At 40.7% G+C, this 18,864-nt stretch overlaps 1 long non-coding RNA gene across 1 annotated transcript in view; it reads left to right on the top strand.

The window, feature by feature from the left end:
• LOC128791840 (uncharacterized) overlaps positions 1-18,864 on the top strand; it is a 35,005-nt gene that overhangs the window by 11,832 nt on the left and 4,309 nt on the right. The window contains exons 4-6 of the long non-coding RNA XR_008432173.1: positions 9,955-10,067; positions 15,859-16,056; positions 17,464-17,534. This is a non-coding gene — a long non-coding RNA (uncharacterized LOC128791840). The remainder of the gene's footprint in view (positions 1-9,954; positions 10,068-15,858; positions 16,057-17,463; positions 17,535-18,864) is intronic.

The raw sequence follows: 18,864 nt of genomic DNA, 5'->3' as shown, positions 1-18,864 counted from the left end.
TGTGAGTTGGGACAGGTCACCCCTCCTCTAAGAAAAAAGGCTGGTGAAATATTTATTCAGTTAAATTATCTAAGCTGGAGCCCGGCACGCAGATGATACAGATTGCAAAAAGGATGGGCAGGTGCTTCTTTGGGTTGCAGGGCTGCATTTAGCCAGTCTCTGAGGTTCAGAGAGGCCTTCTCTTATGCCAGTCATTGAGAGCTGATGATCTGTGCTGAGGCTTCCAATGTTCAGATGTCTTGGCATAATCCAGTGGGGGTTATGCAGGGGATTTGTCTCTGTGACACTGCAAAGGGCAGTTCATGCTCCAGCAGACCGTAAAGCACAGTTACTAAACGGATGGACTCATCTCTCTCTGGATATGCTCAAAGTACATGCACTCTTCATGAATTTTTGCTGTCACTGGCAGTCACTGAGGACATCTTAATGACCTGGATACTGTGCTCATTTGACAAAATCTTACATCTCTTCCTGGAGATAAATCTATTTTATTTCAATTTTCATCATGCAATGTGAGAAAGAGTAGGAAAGATTAACTTTTTAATGCTGGCTACTCTCCACCATCATGCTAAAAATATAAACAAACCAGCCTTTTCCTTAACTTTCACTGACATTTGAGAGACTAAAAATGACAACTTTAATTTCTCAGTAAACACTAGGTCTATGGGAGCTGGCAACATTCCCCTTGAAAGGAATTTAAATGAAAAAGAATCAAATCATTTCCATCTCCAAGGGTGTGATTTTAAGGAGATAGACGCCCTCTGTATGTAAGTCTTTGGAGTTGTACTGTTTTGAGAACTGACTGACTCAGTTGGTTCTTGCTGGTGTGCAATTAAATATCTGGGGGAGGGAAATTCATACCACTGCTTTCCTCTGCTGCCTTGCAAAGCAGCATCTTCCACCTTTGTCTTATTCAGGGAACAGTGTAGCATATTACCCAGAAGCTGAACACCCTCCTGTTCCTGCTTTCTGTTTCCTACTCTGTCCTCTCATGTACCTAGAGAATCAGAAGAGGTTCTCTGAACACTTCTAATTACACTAATGCAATTTCTTCTCTCAGCCAGTTTAGATTTCTGTTTTATCTTGCATTCAGGAGACCAACCACATTATGCTTCTGGGAAGCAAAAGACCCGTCTCTGCCTAAGAAAGCACTATGGCAGTGTTTGCAAACCTGTCTTTTCTCAGGCTTCAGACAATAAAGTCATGTCAGAGCTCACCTTTTAAAACAACCTCCAATTCACCTTCTAAAATAAGGTCTGACCTGAGGTTTCTAAGTGGGGAATGAGGGAACTCTGTCAATACAATACTTCAAATGAGCAATCATTTGGAGGGGCAAGTGCCTCAGGGCCAATCTCTTTTCTTTGTTATCATTACAGTCCACAGGGGAACTTTCTATTTCCCTAGCATGGCTTTCAGTTTGCACATGGAGAGGTGTAAGAATTCATGTCAGACATGATAGCATAACTCTACAGACTTCACTTACATCACAGAGATGATTTCATCAGAGCCAAGTGCCTACATTACTTGGGTCTGGGTCTATACAACAAGAATTATTTCAGCTGTTGTTAACTTCAGCCTCTACAGTCTCCCTTGCTTTTGTTAATTCGAGTGAACAGTGAGAAATGTTTAATGCTTTATTTCAGAGCCATGACCCAGTGAAGGGTCATGTCAGACTCTTGTAATGATTTACCACTGAATGGTGATGGTGTTATTGTTCTGTAAGCCAAGTTTTTTTCCACCAGCATTCAGAATTTCAGTCCTGAAATCTGCAAGAGCTGCATGTGGCTGAGAGACAAACTGGATTTAAGGCACAAATTTTGCTTGTGAGTAGGATACCTCAAAAAATTTAATAAAATTCCCTAAATCACTGTGTGCCTCATGCAAGGAGGTTCAACCCCACTTACCCCCAATCTACTCCAAACCCCACTTATTTTGCTGGCTGTGAGATACAGAAACACCCATTGCCAGCATCCCAGCTCACTTACAGACATCACGTGCCAGCAGCTGATGGCATGTGCTTCCTGAAGGCAGCCTTGCTGCAGCCTGCACTCCCTGCTGCTCTCCCTTCCTTCAGCAAGGGACTCCTGCTGGGCTGGGGATGTTTGTCAGCTCCCCAGAATCACTGAGCTGATCCTTGGCTGCTCAAGGCCGGCTGCTGGGAGGTTGCCTTCTGCCAGTGGAGTGCCACAGGATGTGTTGCAAGCTTTCCATATTAATGGCATAGCATCAGGCTAAGCAGCAGGGGCTGCTGCCTGAGAACCTTTCAAGACACCAGCACTTTTACTTATTTATTCTTCCACTTTGCTTATAAAATCATCAAGAATCTTTTCACTGTTCCTGAGAACTTCAGCTTTGCCTTCTTTTATGAAGAGGAGGAGGAGTTGATACCTCCTGCTGCCTCCTCTGACCCTCCTGCTCCTTCTCTACAATCACATCACATGAGTACAAATCCTTTCCTTCAGGCATCTTTTTCACCATTTTTGCAGGTAAATAGTGAAGTCTCTTTGCCTTTTTTAAAATTTTATTTTTTATTTGTTTGTGTGTATATGTTTATGAATTTATGTCTGCACTGACTGCTGAGATTTATACCTTTGCAAAGGAATTGGCCATTTTAAACCATCTCCTCACTGGGATTTTTGCTGGGTTAAGATTTGCCTGTAATAATAGCATTGGGTAGTAATAGCTGCCTACATGAGAAGCATGCTTTTCTATCAATAATGTTCTGAATGCAGAGTTTGAACTGACCAGCTCTGGGGACAGACTGAACTGTTCTGTACGTCAAGCAAGAGACACTGGTCACACCTCAATCAGATTATAAACTTTCTTTGCTGCTCCCTTGCATTAAGCCAAAAAGGAAATCACTGCAAAACAAGGAGAATGATGGAAATTAGAAGATGTTCCTACTTCCTGAGACATGGTGTCCCTTTGCACAGTCGTTGTGTTTAACACAAGTGTGACATGTAGACATCTGGAGTGGTAGAATGACCGAAAAGCTGATGTGTTTCTAGACACTCCAGATTCCATCACTTCAGCAACAAGAGACCGAAGTGCCCTCCAAACTTTGTCTTAAGACAGGAGATCTCTCTCCACATTTTGCAGTCACTGAATTCAAACTCAGCATCCATAAACTGTTCAACCACTTGCCATTCAGGAGGAGGAACCATGCACACTGATGAGATTTGAGATCAATAGCAATTTGGAGTGGAGATTGTAGCTGAGGAGAGAATGAAGGTACAGGAGATTTCATGAAAACAAAAGGAAATGTCCATTTACAATGGACAGACCCACTATTGAAGACCCTGCTTACACACAAGTGTCAAGCTGAATTCTACATTTGATTCTGCTGCCTTCATCTAATGATCAAGTGTAAAAGAGCCACAGCAATCTGAAGGTATGGTTCCTGGGAAACACACCAAATTTCTTACCAGATAACTTCCACAGCCAGTACCAGACCTCTGAAAAGCCCAGAAGAAAAGGTCTCTCAGATCCAAGCAATTTAAATTCAATGAATGTGATTTGGCCTGCAGTTAGTTCCCTAGGAAGTAATGAAAGAGGTAATTAAAAGACTGGACGACTGCTTTAAGTAAAACATTATGCATTAGAGTAAGAGCATTTTCAGATAAACTGTTTCCAGGCCATGAAAGCCAGCTCTATGTCTTTCTGTGCATCACTACTGTAACCCAGTTCCAGAAGGGGGAATGAGACCTCCTTTCTGAAGGTCCCACCACTGCCTGCTTCTGCTTGAGAAAGAGGAGAGAGACTTACATTAGAACATGGAGAATCATCCATGAAATGCTAGGATTTTGTTTAACTCACTCCTCTCCCACAACTTTACTCCCTGATTGCAAGCTGCAGGCTTACCAGCCTCTCTCACCTAACCTCCTATGTCATCCTCAAAGACCTGTCCTCAACTTTCATCTGGTAAAACAGTAGAAAAAAAGAATCCCTCTTCCAGGAAGGAGGTGGATTGCTTTGAGTTAAAGATCTGTGGGATGCTGGGAGGAGGCACTGAGGGTGAAATGGTAATCTGGGGAAAGTCTTTGACAATGGAATTTGATCAGCACCTTCCTTTTGAGAAAGCAAAAAGTACTGCTGGTGTCAGGAAGAGAGTAAATCCCAGCCATGACAAGGACAGTGCTCCAATGGCAGCAGCAGAGTAGGCAGAAAATTGTTCTCTGAATTTAAGGGGGGAAACATTTACTATTCAGTCAAGGAACTGGACAATTTGCAACTTCCTAAAAGCTATTTCCCACGGGAAAAAAAAACCCTCACCCAATCATTAAAAATACAAAAGACCCCTTAAAATAAATTTACCTATGTGAAGGTGAATAGCAGCAGAACAACATCTGTGCAGGCAGCAGTGCTCCCCCCCACCCCCCCAACCACGGTAGTATTTTTAAAGACTATTAAATGGAAATGTGTAACTTCATCTCTGTAGTGGGTTTGAGTACACCCTAACTACCAACAACATCAGTGCAATCAGCCTCCACGCTGAGATTTTTTCCTTCAACCTTCTATTTTTACTAGGTGACAGTAAATCTCTTTTAACCTGCAAATACTGATCCTTAGTTAAGATAAAATAATCTGACCCTGGAAATGTCTGACCTTGAGCACCCCAAATGAATCACATGAAGGAAAATACTTGCTGCCTTTTCCTGTGGAATGAGTGAAAGGTTAGACATTGCTTCCTTGCTCACAAAATGCCTTAAAAACATTTTTTGCTGTGGCATTGATTCTGCAGCCCAGTCAGTGTGTGAATGGGAGTGCCAGTGTCTACAAGGGATGCAGAGATGAGACAGGCTTTGCAGGGAAGAATTGCTGTTACTCTTATGGCATTTGTGGGATGTTCCTGTTGCAGGTTCAATGACTCAGACCTTTGTGGGTCGGCAGGGTCCTTTCCTGCTCCTTTGACTCAGGGCTGATGCAAGGAGATTGTGCCTTGGGAAGGAATGGCCTGCCAACCACCACACTGTGCCTTTAATATCGTAGTGAGAGGAATCAGGACTAATCAGGAAATAAATCAGGTTTTCATCCTTGTAACTGAGAGACTGTTTCACCTCTGCAAATCAGTGCAACGGTGCGATGAAAACACAATTAATATCTTCTAGAAATTCCCTGGGTGCATCTTTCCATCAAGATTATAGGCAATAAAATTATTAATGTTTCAAAACAATTAAGCCATAATTAAAATTAGTAAACTTTCCCCATCCTTCTGCCATTATTATTGATTAATTCCATCACTGAAACTTTACTGAGAACATTTTAAAGTAGGACAAACATCAGTAAGGCATAATTCAAGTAGAGTTGATCTTGCCTTAACAATCTAGTGACATCTTGAGATCCTTTCCAGAACAGTTTTTCTCCCAAAGCATTTTGAAAGTCTGTTTTCTCAGCAGTGATTTGTATTCATTTCACATGGGTAGAGATGAGGACACTAGATTCTTGAAATAGGGAAGTCAATCTCTAACACATTCAGATCAGGTCCATTTTTAACTTTTAGACATTGAGATATTCAAACACCTGAAAAATATCTTACTTTGACATAATGCATACCATTTCGTTGATTTTTAGCAAGAAAAATTTCCTATTTGATACATTCTGGTTCTAAAGTATTAATTGATAAGTAAGCTTAAAACATGCAGTCAAATATTCTTCCTGTATCTCAACATTTTTTTCATTCTGCTAATTTTAATCCTTTTTTTCCACTTTATTTAGCATTTCAATTGTAGTTCATCTTGAACGACTTAGAAGGAAATGCTTTTGCAGAAGAGTAAATTATAATTTCCTTCATGTAAAACAATTTTTCTTTTCTTAATCAAACACAAACGAAGCAAAAAGCCAGAAAAGATGACTGTTATTTTTTTCCATATTCTTTATGACAAGATGAATTTTTGAATTTACTTTCATTAGGACTTTACATAACTTGTTGTATACGAGTTCTTTGTAATCTTTTAATCATACACAAACTAAACTTAAGTACTCTTTTAAGTGTCTTTATTTGTAAACAGTTGGAAAGAAATAGTATAGAAAACAGTACAACAAAGAAAGTTATCTAGCTTCTTTTTTGTTTTTCTCTGTGTGACACTTCCCTTCTGTCTGGGGACCTTGGCTCTGGAGGTGCCAGAAGATGTTTGCAGGCATAGGTGGCTGAAACCACTGTTTGGGTTTATGTTCCAAGGACCACTTGGATAACTGTTCTGGATACATACAATTTCCTCTCAGCTGTAGGTACGAGAGTTTTGGAAAACTCTGTCTTGTGCAGAGTGTGGTTGTCCTTCAGAGTCAGGCTCTCCACAGACAAGGAGTTGTGTGCATTGCCAGGAAGGACCCCAGGACAAATGGGGATGTGGGTGGACTAAGGGACCACAAGGGGATATGAGTTTGGATCTCTCAGGGGACTTCTGATTTGCCCCTATAAATGTGAATTGATGTTATCTCTCTCTCCTGCACAGAAATCTTAACCTTGCATGAAGCATACAGATATAGACAGATAAAATGGATTTCACTCATTTTTTAAAGCCTAAAATCATTAATTATCATAACCCATCAAGTGAATCAGGATCCATTTGACACATTCTTAAGTGAGCTGAATTGCAATGCTGCATTTCACAATAGCCTTGCTTATAGATTCAAAGGAGAGAGAATGTTCTACCTCCTTCTGTGGAGCACACAGGATTTCATCATGGATTACACCTGGTACCAACAGATACTTTGTGCTATTGCCAGGTTATATCTTAGGAGGAATTCAAGGGTGAATCACTGCAATTATTAACAGCCCTATTGTTTTCTTCATGGCCACTGGATGCAATTACCCCAACAGACTCTGCCAAAGATAAGGAGAGACATGCCTTTTATTTTCAGGCTTCCTCTGACCTTGCCCTTCTCTTACAAGGCTATTTTGTAGGGTGATGGTATGTCTAATTAAATCAAAAGAGGAGCTCTTTTCTTTGGTAGCTAGATACCACTTCAGACAGTCAAAGAAATCTTTTATTTATTTTCATTTTAAACTGGGTTGCTGTTAAAAAGTATTATTAGCCTTGAATGTCTGATCTATGATCAGATCCTTTCCCAGCTTTGGAAACTCATAAAATAAGACAAAATTTATTTGGGGTCACATGGTATATGAAGGAGCTTTTGCACAGGGAATGACAGAACTGCCTGGAATTTTGTGAAAATGTAGATACTGAGCTATCAGCATGCCTGATTAATTATCACTTGTTTATGTTCTGTTTCTTTCAACCTTATTTCAACACCCTAGAACTGATTCCACTAAAAATCCTTTGAGAGTTCTTTTTCCTTCCAGACACTTAACTCATGATTGCAAAAATCATTACCACTTTTGATTATAATCTTTAATTAGCAGGAAAATATATGTGGTGAATTATTTAGTTAGCATTCATTTTCATCGTGATGTTTTGACAGCTTTTGCATTAATAAATGTTTCATAGACCTGAAGACCCTGGATAGCCTTAGATGTAGCTGTCTAAGGATTTCTCTTAAACACTTTTCCTTCCAAGGACCTTAAAGCACAGTGTGCTACCCAGGATTTTTCACTCCCAGGTGAGTTTCCTAATCACTAGCCCATCTCTTCTGCTCACTTTATAGCTCAATGAATTTTTAAGAGCTTTCCTTCTCAAAACCAGGGGAGGAGATAACATCTCGGCTCAGCCTGTCATGCAAGAGTGGTTGTGTGGCCTGAGGCCAAATCCATCACTTGTCTGCTGCATGGCCTTCTGGGTTGGTTCTGGGACTGTTCGATTGCATTTACAAGGAGGAAGACTTTGATTTTAGCTTATTCCTTACAATGTTCTCAAAGGCCCCTTTACCTGCCTCACAGAAGTGCCTCAGGGCTTCCGTGCTTGATCTATTATCCCATGATCCCATTTCTGTTAAATCCACATTTTTGGTGGGTGAGAACATTGGTTCAGATTCTCAGAAGGCCCTCAACATCTCTGTCAAGGCCTTTAGGGCTCTAGGCAGCAGAAGTTAAGGGTGTTCTATGGTTTGATCCATTTATGTAAAGCAAAGTCTGTAACCTGCAAAGAGCTTCAAATCAGAGGATATCTGGTTTCCTGCACAAAACTACATTAGTCCCAGTGGGGGTCCCTGCCAAGTTGTTATGTAAGAAAAAAGCCTTTTAGACTGGGCCTAGACCTGTTATTTAAGGCATAACACTGTCCCTGCTAGTTCAGCTCTAAGCTTGCTATCCCAGCCAGCACAAAATGCTGACTGCAGCAGCCAGTGAACTGCAACTCTGTGTTCTCAAATTCTCTGACAACATTTGAGTCTATCAAGACTTTGGGCTGTAGATAGGATGCTGAGTTTAAGGTTTAACCTGATTATTGGCTTGATGTGTTTCTCTGTTCAATCTGATGAAATGTCTATATCTACAATTGCAAGCATTGTGGGCTGTTATTTCTAAGTGAATGTAATTTATTAACTTTAATGAGCAAATAAGCACCTGACCACCACAGAAAGAGATGCTCCCCAAATCTTCAAATAATAATAAATAATACAGCCTCAAAGGAGATCTCAGACTGGAGTAATTGCCCCATGTGCCATTATGCCCATACAATAAACAATTTAAAGCTGTTTTAAATGCTTCCTGTCATCAGTGTAGAGCAGAAATATTTTTGCATGGTTCATTTGCTGCAGTACTTAGTTTTCTTTGCTGCTTCTGAAAGGAGTGATTTTTATGAGAAAAATGACTATAGCAAGACTGTGTTATTACATGTTTAGTTTCCATCAGGAAATTCTCAATCCAGATCAAACTAGAATCAATGCATCGGAGGAGTGCTTGCAAAGAAATAGCACAATTTGTTCAGAGCAGGGTGGTGCTGACCATCCATCTGGAAACTGGTAAATTTTAAAAGACATATGAATTATGCAAAAGTATATATACTAATAATGAACTCTGTTTGTGAACTCGTTCTGAACAAATCCCAGTACTTCGATATATAACCTGAGACCAAATCATAAAGTTTGATAAAAACAAAAAATTAGTAATGAGAAATAGGGATTTCCTCTAGTAAGTTTCTTTTGGACATTTTCTGATTAACCCTCAACCAAATATCCAAACCCCTCAAAATAAAAAAACCCGAACATCCTAACTTTTTACAAAAAAAGTAAGCTAAAGTGAAATTCAGACATTCTGCTTCCAAGAGTGACCACTCAGGATTTTATTACTATTCAATAACTTCACTTAAAATATTTATTCAAATTGATTCTCCTGGTTGTCCCTACATTTCAATGTACTGAATGCAGAAGTATGAGCGTTGACAGAAGAAATAACAGGTGGATAGAGATTCTTAGAGTGTTATGGTGTTAATTTAAACAGTGTAGGTCTTTCCTGTACAATTTGAGTAACATTTAATATTCCGAGAGCCAAACCACTTTTTGAGGCATCCTTGAATACAAGATGCTGCATCTCAAGGACTTAGTACCAGACTTGCATCCTGACAAATTAATCTTTCCAATTCCTTTTTCTGCTTGTCAACTTTTTATGCTGGTCTTTTCACTACATGAGTTGTTTATACTCATCATCCTTCATTTAACTTTAATAAGATGTTTAAACTGTGATATTATCTCTTTTTTTAAGGGACTTGCAAGTCTGGCATCTCTGTAAGGGTAGAAAGGATTAAAATAGTATTCCTGACAGCAGAAATTATTAATACAAGGCTCTTGAGAGGGCACTTTTGTGTTCACAGTGTTGGTATCATTATGTTTGCTGAGATGACTCAATACAGCATCAGAAATGCAGAAACTGTGAGCAGCCTGTTACCGAATTTCTAGTGTCTGTTGCACTCTGTAAGCCCACAGAGCTCTGGGAAGTGAAGGAAATATCTGGTCAGAGCAAAGATTTGATGGGTAAATGCAGTATTTGTTTTGAATAAGTAGAAAATAAGTGAGCATAACAAAGAAACATCCGCAAAGCTGAATCTGCCTCCTAAGCAGCAGTTAAGCACTTTGCCTGGTGAGAAGAGCAGAAGGAAATCCGTTCACATGGCATCAACCCTGAGCAACCTGGGGATCAGAGGACCTTCAGAGGAGGTGAAAGAGAGCAAGAGGTAAGAAGAGCTTTTTGTGGGTTGTTTGACTCTAGGCTTCATATATTCCACGTGTAAGAGATGTCAGAGGGAGAATTAGCATTCCTGAGTACACTTCTGAAGAGCATTTCTGCTTCTGCTCTGTATATGACCCTGACTACCTGCCCACTAATGCAGACTGGCATGTCTTCACCACCCAGTGTCTCCCCAGCTTGCAGGGAAAATGAGATTCTTACAGCAATGCCTCCCTGTTTCCCTCCCCCTCCTTGCCCATCACACCCCACAAAAATGTGGTGCTTCTTGGTGGTACTTGGTGTGAGCCCTTTGGCTGTGGTCCTCTTCTGGGCCTCCCCAAGGGAGCTTTGTGGTGCTCCAGCAGGAAAGGTGATCATTCTCCCCCGCAGCTGGAGTTGGGAGGGATGAGAGTCAGAGATCCCAACCCCACAGTCAATCCCAGCTACTGGCAGCCACTTTGTCCTTGCTCTGTTCTCCTAAATAACATGGAAAGCCCCTCACCCTTCTGCTTGAGCCAGTGCATTTGTTCTCTGCTGCTGTTCCACCTGTCATACTCCTGTGGTTGAGGGAGGACTCTCCCACTGCCAGTGGTATTAAACCCTTGGCTGCTGGGTACACTAGAAGAGGAGTTGGTGAGCAGGAGGGAAAGAAGTCAGGTTTAATGTCAAGTCTATGGAAAGCAGAGCAGGAAAAATGAGACTGGGGGATGGGGATAAGGAGTGATCTCCTGGGTTGTGGAGTACACTACTGTCATAGGCAAACAAAGTAAAAATCTATTAATTAAAGAGGAAGTAACTAAAACCAAGTTAATGGAAGATTAGCTGATTGATAATTAGTTACATATACATAACCTATACTTTTATAATTAGATTTATTGATAAATTACATTGATAAATAACATCTATTTATTAAAACGTAGCAAAATTTTAAGTCTCCAGTGAGTTTGCTGTCACTATTTTTTTTTTGCCTGATAACAGCAAATCTTCCTAAATTTTAGCTTTAAGTAGTTACTGACCACATTTAGGCAGTTAGTTCTCATCTCTCTTTAGAGAGGAGTATTTGTTTTGAGTGGATACGATGGCACTGTCAGCTGTGCCTTGTGCACCCCAAGTGCAAAGGTGTAAGAGGTTACCAAGACAGGTTTGCCTGTCCCTTCTCTCCCAGGGTGCTTGAATCAGCAGCCAGAGTGAAATCAGCAGCTCAGCACTGAGAGGGCTGGGCTGCTGACCTGTTATCTTTTGTCAGGGCACTGAGTATGCCCTCAACCTGTTTCTTTTAGGGACAAATTAACCCTGGACTCTTTAAATTTGTGCATTATATTAGTATGACAAGATGCAAAGAAGTTTTGTACTCTGCTGCGGGGGAGAGTTCGCCTGCCAGCTCTACAACTTGACTTTCCTAGTTCCTTGTGTGACAGGTTGCAGCTCCTGGTCTCCTTTAGAGGTGGAAATTCTCAAAAGAGCCAGGAGGGAGTTGTGATTTTGGCTGATATCTCAGTAGGCATTTCCTGTCCATGAATGACTACCCTAAAACACTTTGCAGCATTTGACCTCTCATTCCTGAGTAGCAAGCTCTTATTTATTCAGCTGACATGTGGGGCTCTAGGCCTATCCACTGGCATTTCCAAGATATTTAATAGTGACAGTAATTATTATAATCCTTCCATTCAGTAGCAGGCTTGAAGCCTACTCTTTTCATTGACATAGTTGATCTAAGTGCAGAATAAGTCACATGTTGACAGCTGGACTGAAAAACCACCCACAGATCTTGCTTAAGAGGAGCCTGAGTAAGTCCACCTACTGCTGGTACATTTAGTCCTTCTAGAGGAGGCAGGTGTATATTCCAGGAAATTTTCTAGTTCAGCCCTTACAGATATGAATCATTAATGTTCAGTGCATAGAAATAATGTCCTTTTTACCCATGGGGGAAAAAAGAGTGAAGGCAACTGGGAGACAGCTCACAAGCAGAAAGTAGCCAACTTTTCTTTACACCAAAGCTGGCTGCTGGTTTTCACTATGAGAAATAACACAGAAGCCTCTCCCAGTACTCTGAGATATTTTTTCATGTCTTACCTGGAGCATTCATGCTATCTGCAAGACAGAGCAGAAGCATCAGGCTCTGAATCACCAGAAATAATTGGACACTGCTCCTGCTGGTAGCTCTGGGAGGTGTCCTGCTCTAGTTTTGCTTGAGTCAAACAGTGAACTTGGAGTTTGTATGTCCATTGTTGTGTTTCTCTCTTTGTCTGCTGCCTTCCTATCACACCTGGGCAGGGGATGGCCCAGACTTTGCCTGCCACAGGCTGAAAGAAAATGGCACCAGGGGCAGAAAGAGAGGGTTGGAGTTGAGGATCATCCTTACTAAGCAGTGCTGAACACAAAAAGGCCCACTGGCTTGTTTTTAGAAGAGGCTTCTAGTATAAAGCCCAAAAAAGTCATCAACACAGAACCCTGTTTATTCCCACAGCCCTGAGAGAGTGCTGAAAATGGCTAAGTAAATAATAGCCTAAGAAACAAAGAGAAGCTACCTTTTTTTCCTCTTTTGCATTTTTGCTCATTGTCTTTCTTAACCTTTTCCAAAACTGGAGTATTTTGTAAAGTTAGAGAGACTAAAACCTCAAAAAGTCAATCAATTGCGATGGGGAGAGTCCCAGAGCTGCCATCCCAAATCTCATCTTTGAATGTGAACTTTGATCCAAAAGCCATTAGCTTTCTGACAGTACTGGAACATCACCTGAATTGTGTGACCTTGGAGAACCGGGTTCTTTTGCCTGTGCAGACTGGCATTTTCTGACCTGTGTGCAGCAGCCCTGCGCTGCTGTAAACTGGCTGGGTGTGTGACTCAAGACCATTTCTTCTTTACGACAGTTCTCTCTCTTGGTATTTTGTTCATACTTCAAAAAAGAACATTTAAGAAAAGAAACAGAAAGAAAAGGGCATTTCAGTTTGGATTAGTGTGATTTACTAGAGAGATGACAGGCTGTGGGGCTTCTGGCTGGCCCCCACAAGGTGTGTATAATGCAATTAGTCACAGGGCAACATAAATAGACAGATCTGAACTGTAAGCACTCACATGACCAGAAAACGTGCAGCAGCCTCCTCCGGGAAAATGGCATTTTTCCTAGCATTTACAACACTCCTGGCAAGGTGGTTCCTGCTTTCGCCCAGAGCTCTCAGTTATGGAGCCACGAGCTTCACTTGGCATTAACCAAGAGCTGAGTAAGCCATACATTTTCATGGGATTGTTGACTTCTTAAGGAGGTAGACAGCATTCTATTTCCTTATCTATTTTTGTTGGCGTGAATATCCTTGTCCTGAAAAAACTAAACCCAAAAATCTCTTGTTATTTTTTTAAAGCCCTCCTGGGAAAAAACACTTGACTCTGGGGATGAGGAATGGGTTGTTTTGTTTCCTTAGTTAGGCCAACTGTTTTGGAATATTCATTCAGTGCCTCTGCTCTTTGTCAAACAAGTGGGAGAATATTAACTCCAGCCTTGAGCCATTTTGGGGTCTGGCATGGGACTGCTGGGAAATATCTAAGGAGAGTCAATGGCAGCTGATTGAATGCAGAGTCACATTATAAATACTGTGTTGGGGAAAAATCGCCACCAAGTAAGATTTCTTGACCAAAAGCATCACTGTGTTTGGAAAATTAAAAAAAAAAATTGAAGGAAGAATTAGGCTTTGTAATTTGATAAAAAAGAAAATATGAACCTTTAGATAAGACTAACGAAAATGAGCTAGTAGAAACATCAGGCAGGGCAGACCTAGATGGATTTGACTGCTGTTGCCATGCTTGTTACATCCCTCCTTGGACTTTGCAAATAAGGCAGTTTTTATTCAATGCCTTGAAGCCCTTAGATTGAAGGTAAGCCATTCTAAAGAAGAGCAGATGGAGGTTGAAATAAAAAAAAAAAAAATTAGAAAATGCCACTGTACTAACAGATGGTTATGTACCTGAAGAAATGACCAATTTGCTATTCTGTTGTTGAAGGCCTACGCCAACAACCTGAACTTACAGGAGTAAAGTTTCCTTTTCAAAGATGCAAATTTCCCTTAATCACAAGATTCTACAATATCAAACTTTTCTCATTTAACTAGCTTCAGCACAAATAAAATCAAACCTGTTTTATCAGCAGTACCTCTGAGAACAACACATTATAGAGTCTCTTTACATTAAATTCTTAGGCTTTTTGAGTAAGAAACATTTTAATGTGTAGTTTCCTGACATATCTTCTAATCAGTTTGTCCCCAGCAAGACACATGAATTCTATGTGCCATGTTTCATTGGCAAATTCATAAGGACAAAAAAAACCAGCATCAACATATAATAAAAAGTGCAAAAGCATTGAACACTTAATTACATCTCAAGTTGCTCCAAAAGGCTCAGAGGCTGAAAAGTTGAAGAGATACAGTTTCTAGGAGTGGTTGTCTAAATCACACATAATTTTCTGAGATCTGTTGCTATCAGTGATGATGAAATCAGAGGATGAAATGAACAATCCCCTGTTGGCACTGATATACAGGAGAGGTGTGCTTCAGAGCACACACCAAGGCAGGTCACGTGCCTTGAGGTGCAGCCTGAGTGGGTGTGTTTGGTCTCTTCCTTCAGGTAACAAGTAACAGAACTAGAGAAAATGATCTCAAGTTTCAACAGGGGAGACTTAGATTGATACTGACAAAAATTTCTTCAGTGAAAGAGTAGGTGGACATAGGAACAGGCAAAGTGGTGGAATCACTATTCCTGGACGTGTTCAAATAATGTGTGGATGTGGCCCTTGGAGACATGGCTTAATGGTAACATGGTGGTGCTATGTTAGACTCAATGGTATTAGAGGTCTTTTTCAACCTTAATAATTCTATGAAACAGTAAGTTCTACCTCAGATATGCCTCAAAGCAAAGCAAAGCAAAGTTAGATGGTAGGGATTGCTTCCACACATGAGAGGCAAGATGCTGTGCAGGACCTGTTCCAGGGTGCTGATGATGGGTTTTTCAGTGGGTGTTGTTTAGTGTCCTCATATGGACTGAGAAGATCAATTCCCACCACACTTCAGACTTAAATGCGTGACTGAGCCTGTGGTTTGGTGAGTTACTGTCTTTAGCACTTCTGAGATAGGAAATTTCCACAGCAAATATGAAGTAAAATATATTAGTTTAACCCTCTTTCTTCAATACTGTGATTTACTCCTTACTTGTAAAGTCCTTGGAAAGGTAGAATGGTTATTATGTCTCAAATTTTAAGACAGTAATTTATCAAACCAAGAAACCTCAATGCTGGATCTCACAGAGGCACCTGCAAGAATTTTCTAGGATCATACTGCACCCCAGGGAATCATGATGGCTGTAAAATTTCTTCCAGGAAGGAGCTCATTGAAGAAACTCAGAGGAAAGCAGGAGTCTTTGATTTCACCATAAATAACCTCAGAGCAAAGAAGGGCATGCCACTTCTGAAGATACAGAAGGGAAATGTGAACTTTGCTAGACTTTTGTTACGAATTTTTTTTAGGAAAAGGATGGAGGTTGAATAAAGTAATCTTGCATTGTAACAGTGCACATGGGAGCAGCGTGCTCCCATCACTGGGGGAAGCTGTTGTCAGTTTGGGAAGGGGAATGTGTGTCAGGAACTTGCTGCTGGCTTCACGTGGAGTGGAAATGCGAAGGAGGGAAGCTGCAGCATGTCTTTCTGCTTGGATGGGGGAAACCAAATAGAAGTGCTGGTGTGTGCATTCCCATGCTGACAAAATCTGGGAGCTGTTAGAGGCAGTGACAAGCTGTTCAGTGTACCCTCTTCCCACAGGATGTTTCCATTTTGGCTGAGGTGGTTTTTGGATGTACGGGAACACAGCTATGGCCAGCTTTCTCTGGCCCAGCAACAGCATGAATTGTAAATTGAGTTTTCTGGGACAGCACACTTCTGCTCAGCTCTGTGTCAGGAACAGATAAAAATCTGTCTCTTGGCTCCAAACACGTGACAGCCCTCAAGGAGACTGGCAAGGTAAGCAGGGGCTGTCAAAGAAGCCTTTATTCTCTAGTCCTTTGCCTTTTTGCCCTGTGAGATTTTTTACTGCATTCCCTCCATTACCTCAGAAGCTTTCAAGTCTTGAAAACAATTTAGTCATTTTTCTAACTTTAAGAAATTTGGGCTTGATTGCCTTATTTTATGGCTTCCTTGTAGGTTCCTAAATGCTCTCTTTGCAAAAAACAGTGAAGTTCGTTTCTGAGCCTATAAAGAAGTGTTGGAGAATATTTTTATATAAGCCAGATTAATGGTTTTAGAAGACGATACATTTATCATAAGACAGCATTTTGGCAGCAAAGTGAGCTTCAGTGAGCAGTTGTTTTCAATCTTGTCACGCGTTTTCGAAGAGCTAACCTGAATTTCCTCTTGAATTTGGAGTTTTAAAAAATCATGACTCAATCCCATTAAAAAAAAAAGACAGAAAGCAAAACCACCCAACATCTTAGAAGTATGTATTTTGATAGAGAATAAAAGATTTAAAAAATTCCTTCTCTGTATTTGTCTGTGTCCTCCTAAATTGCAATTTCTCTTAGTGGAGCTAAACTAATCATGTTTATGATTAGTTTATGATTTATGCATTACAAATGAAATTTAAGACAATACAGAAATTTAAGACAAACAGAAACTGTAAAAGTTTGAAGACAAATCTTAATGCAGTATTTGGGGGGGGTCACATATTGTAGTTTCTATTTTAAATAGTTCAAATTGGACATCAACACTTGGTAAGAATTACAACAGGAATTGGAAGCAGCATTTCATCCTGCGTAAACTACAAGCAGAGAAATTGTTCAAATGATAAAAAAAAAGTCCAACACCAAATAGCTGTAAATTATTTATCACTGTAATTCTATTTCAGATCAGAAGTCTAATAAACCCCCTAGAGTGGTTGTCTGCAATGTGTCCCTTGGGAGCTCATAGGGATGGTAATGTGCCACTTCACACTAAAGCAGGAGCAGAGCAGGAATTCTTCCCCTTAATGACTGTAGCTCTGTGAATTGCAGTGTGTGAACTCAGCTGGACCTTGAATGATGACAGACTTTCCTAAAAATGACTTTTTGGTATTGTGGCGAATTCAGAAAATTCAAGGTTGTTCTCTTTGGTACATTCATCTTTTTTTTTTTTTTTTTTTTTTTTTTAATCTCCAGATGAAGCCTAAGAGTAGTCCATTATGCCTCTCTTCACAGTGCTCAGTGGAACAGTAAAAACCTGAGAGCAGAAAGACCAAGTTTGTAGCAGAAAACTGTGGTGTTCTTGTGGGGGACAATTAAAACCTAAAACATGGGGGTAGGGTTATTTAGGACAAAAAAAAAAAAAAAAAAAAAAAAAAAAGTGTGTAAAACAGACCAGGAGGTCTATGACAGAAAATTTCTATTTCTATTTCAGCAACAAGCTCTGGGGCTGTGCTAGGGATCACGTACACCAGAAAGGAGATGTGTTTCATGCTGGATTTCCAGGTATTTTGCTTTTGTAATGCAACATCCTGAAAGATGATTAGGCTCGAATAGAGTAAGAGTGAGAGGAGACAGAATGGCAGTGTTTAGATTCTGGTTTCCCCTCCCTCACTCTTGTTCAGTGTGTTTTTCCTGCTGGGATCCAATACCTCTGAAGTGTAGGTGCTCTTTGCTGTGGTGTTCCCTGGCACCCAGCACAGGCTGGCACAGAGGTCCATGGCACAGCTGGGGTGGAATCTGTAGGGCTGTACCCTACTGAAGTCAGAGCCCTTCCCACAGAGAGTATTCCTCTGGATGCCAGGAGCCTCGGGGATTAGAAACATGATATTATCACTTTAAGTAAGACTGTGGTTAGCTGTGAAGGAGGAGACACCATAGCAGTGACCTTGGAGTGTGAAAGCCCCTTCTGAGTGCCACAACAGAGCCCAGGGCTGAGGCAAGGAGGATGTGGCAGACTCCCTGGGGATTCCTCCGTGGAGCTGAAAGGGAAAAGCTTTCTGTTTCAGCTTCCACAACAGACTTTGACAGATGGGGAGGTAAAAAAGGCAGCCCCACTTTCACATGTAAAAAGTCTGCAGTAATCTGGAGAATGTCAGGAGGCTGTTCCTGGAGAACATAAGGGACAGAGAATCCTTCTAATCCCACTCTCTTCAAGATGCCCAGCAGCAAGAGCTGGAGGGTTTCTATTCTCCCCCATTGTCAATAATTCAATAATTCCACTGTCAATAATTCCTTCCCTTCCTCCGTACCCTGAGGTTAGAGCAGCCAGAGCAGCAGGATCAATTTTTCTCCCCAGAGCATCCAGAACTGGACCATAACCATGTAAACTTGCAAGATGCTGACACATTACAGAGTACCTTGCCTAAGGGAAATTTTGTTCTTTATTCCCTTTCAGCCAAACTAGATTTTTATCCTAAAATACATGTTTCCACCTCTTCTAAAATCCCTTTAAAAGAAATTGGACATTTGCAGACATTTTTTAGAAATGAAAGTAGGTGGCTGCATTTTATTTAACAGATGTGTGTTTCCTTGTCTATAGGCTGTGGATTTGCTGCAGGGAGTCTGAAAACTGTGGTCACATAGCAACTGTATATTAACTAAAGCTTTTGAGAGTTGCTGAGATTAAAGTTTCAACAGTGTTCAGTGTGCTGGTCAATGTGCTGATCTGCACGTGTCCAGCTTTGTTTTGTACTACCTGTCAAACGAGGAGCCAGGGTTTTGCAATAATTATGACTGTTATTCAGGGAATTGCTTAGAAATTAAAGGTCATCTAGAAAAAAAAAAAAAATTCCATCTTCAAAAACAGAAGACAGTGATGAAAACATCTACTACT

Source organism: Vidua chalybeata, chromosome 8, assembly GCF_026979565.1.
Source record: "Vidua chalybeata isolate OUT-0048 chromosome 8, bVidCha1 merged haplotype, whole genome shotgun sequence".
Lineage (NCBI taxonomy): Eukaryota > Metazoa > Chordata > Aves > Passeriformes > Viduidae > Vidua > Vidua chalybeata.
The sequence above is the reverse complement of the archived record's forward strand: the minus strand, read 5'-3'. Positions and strand labels throughout refer to the sequence as shown.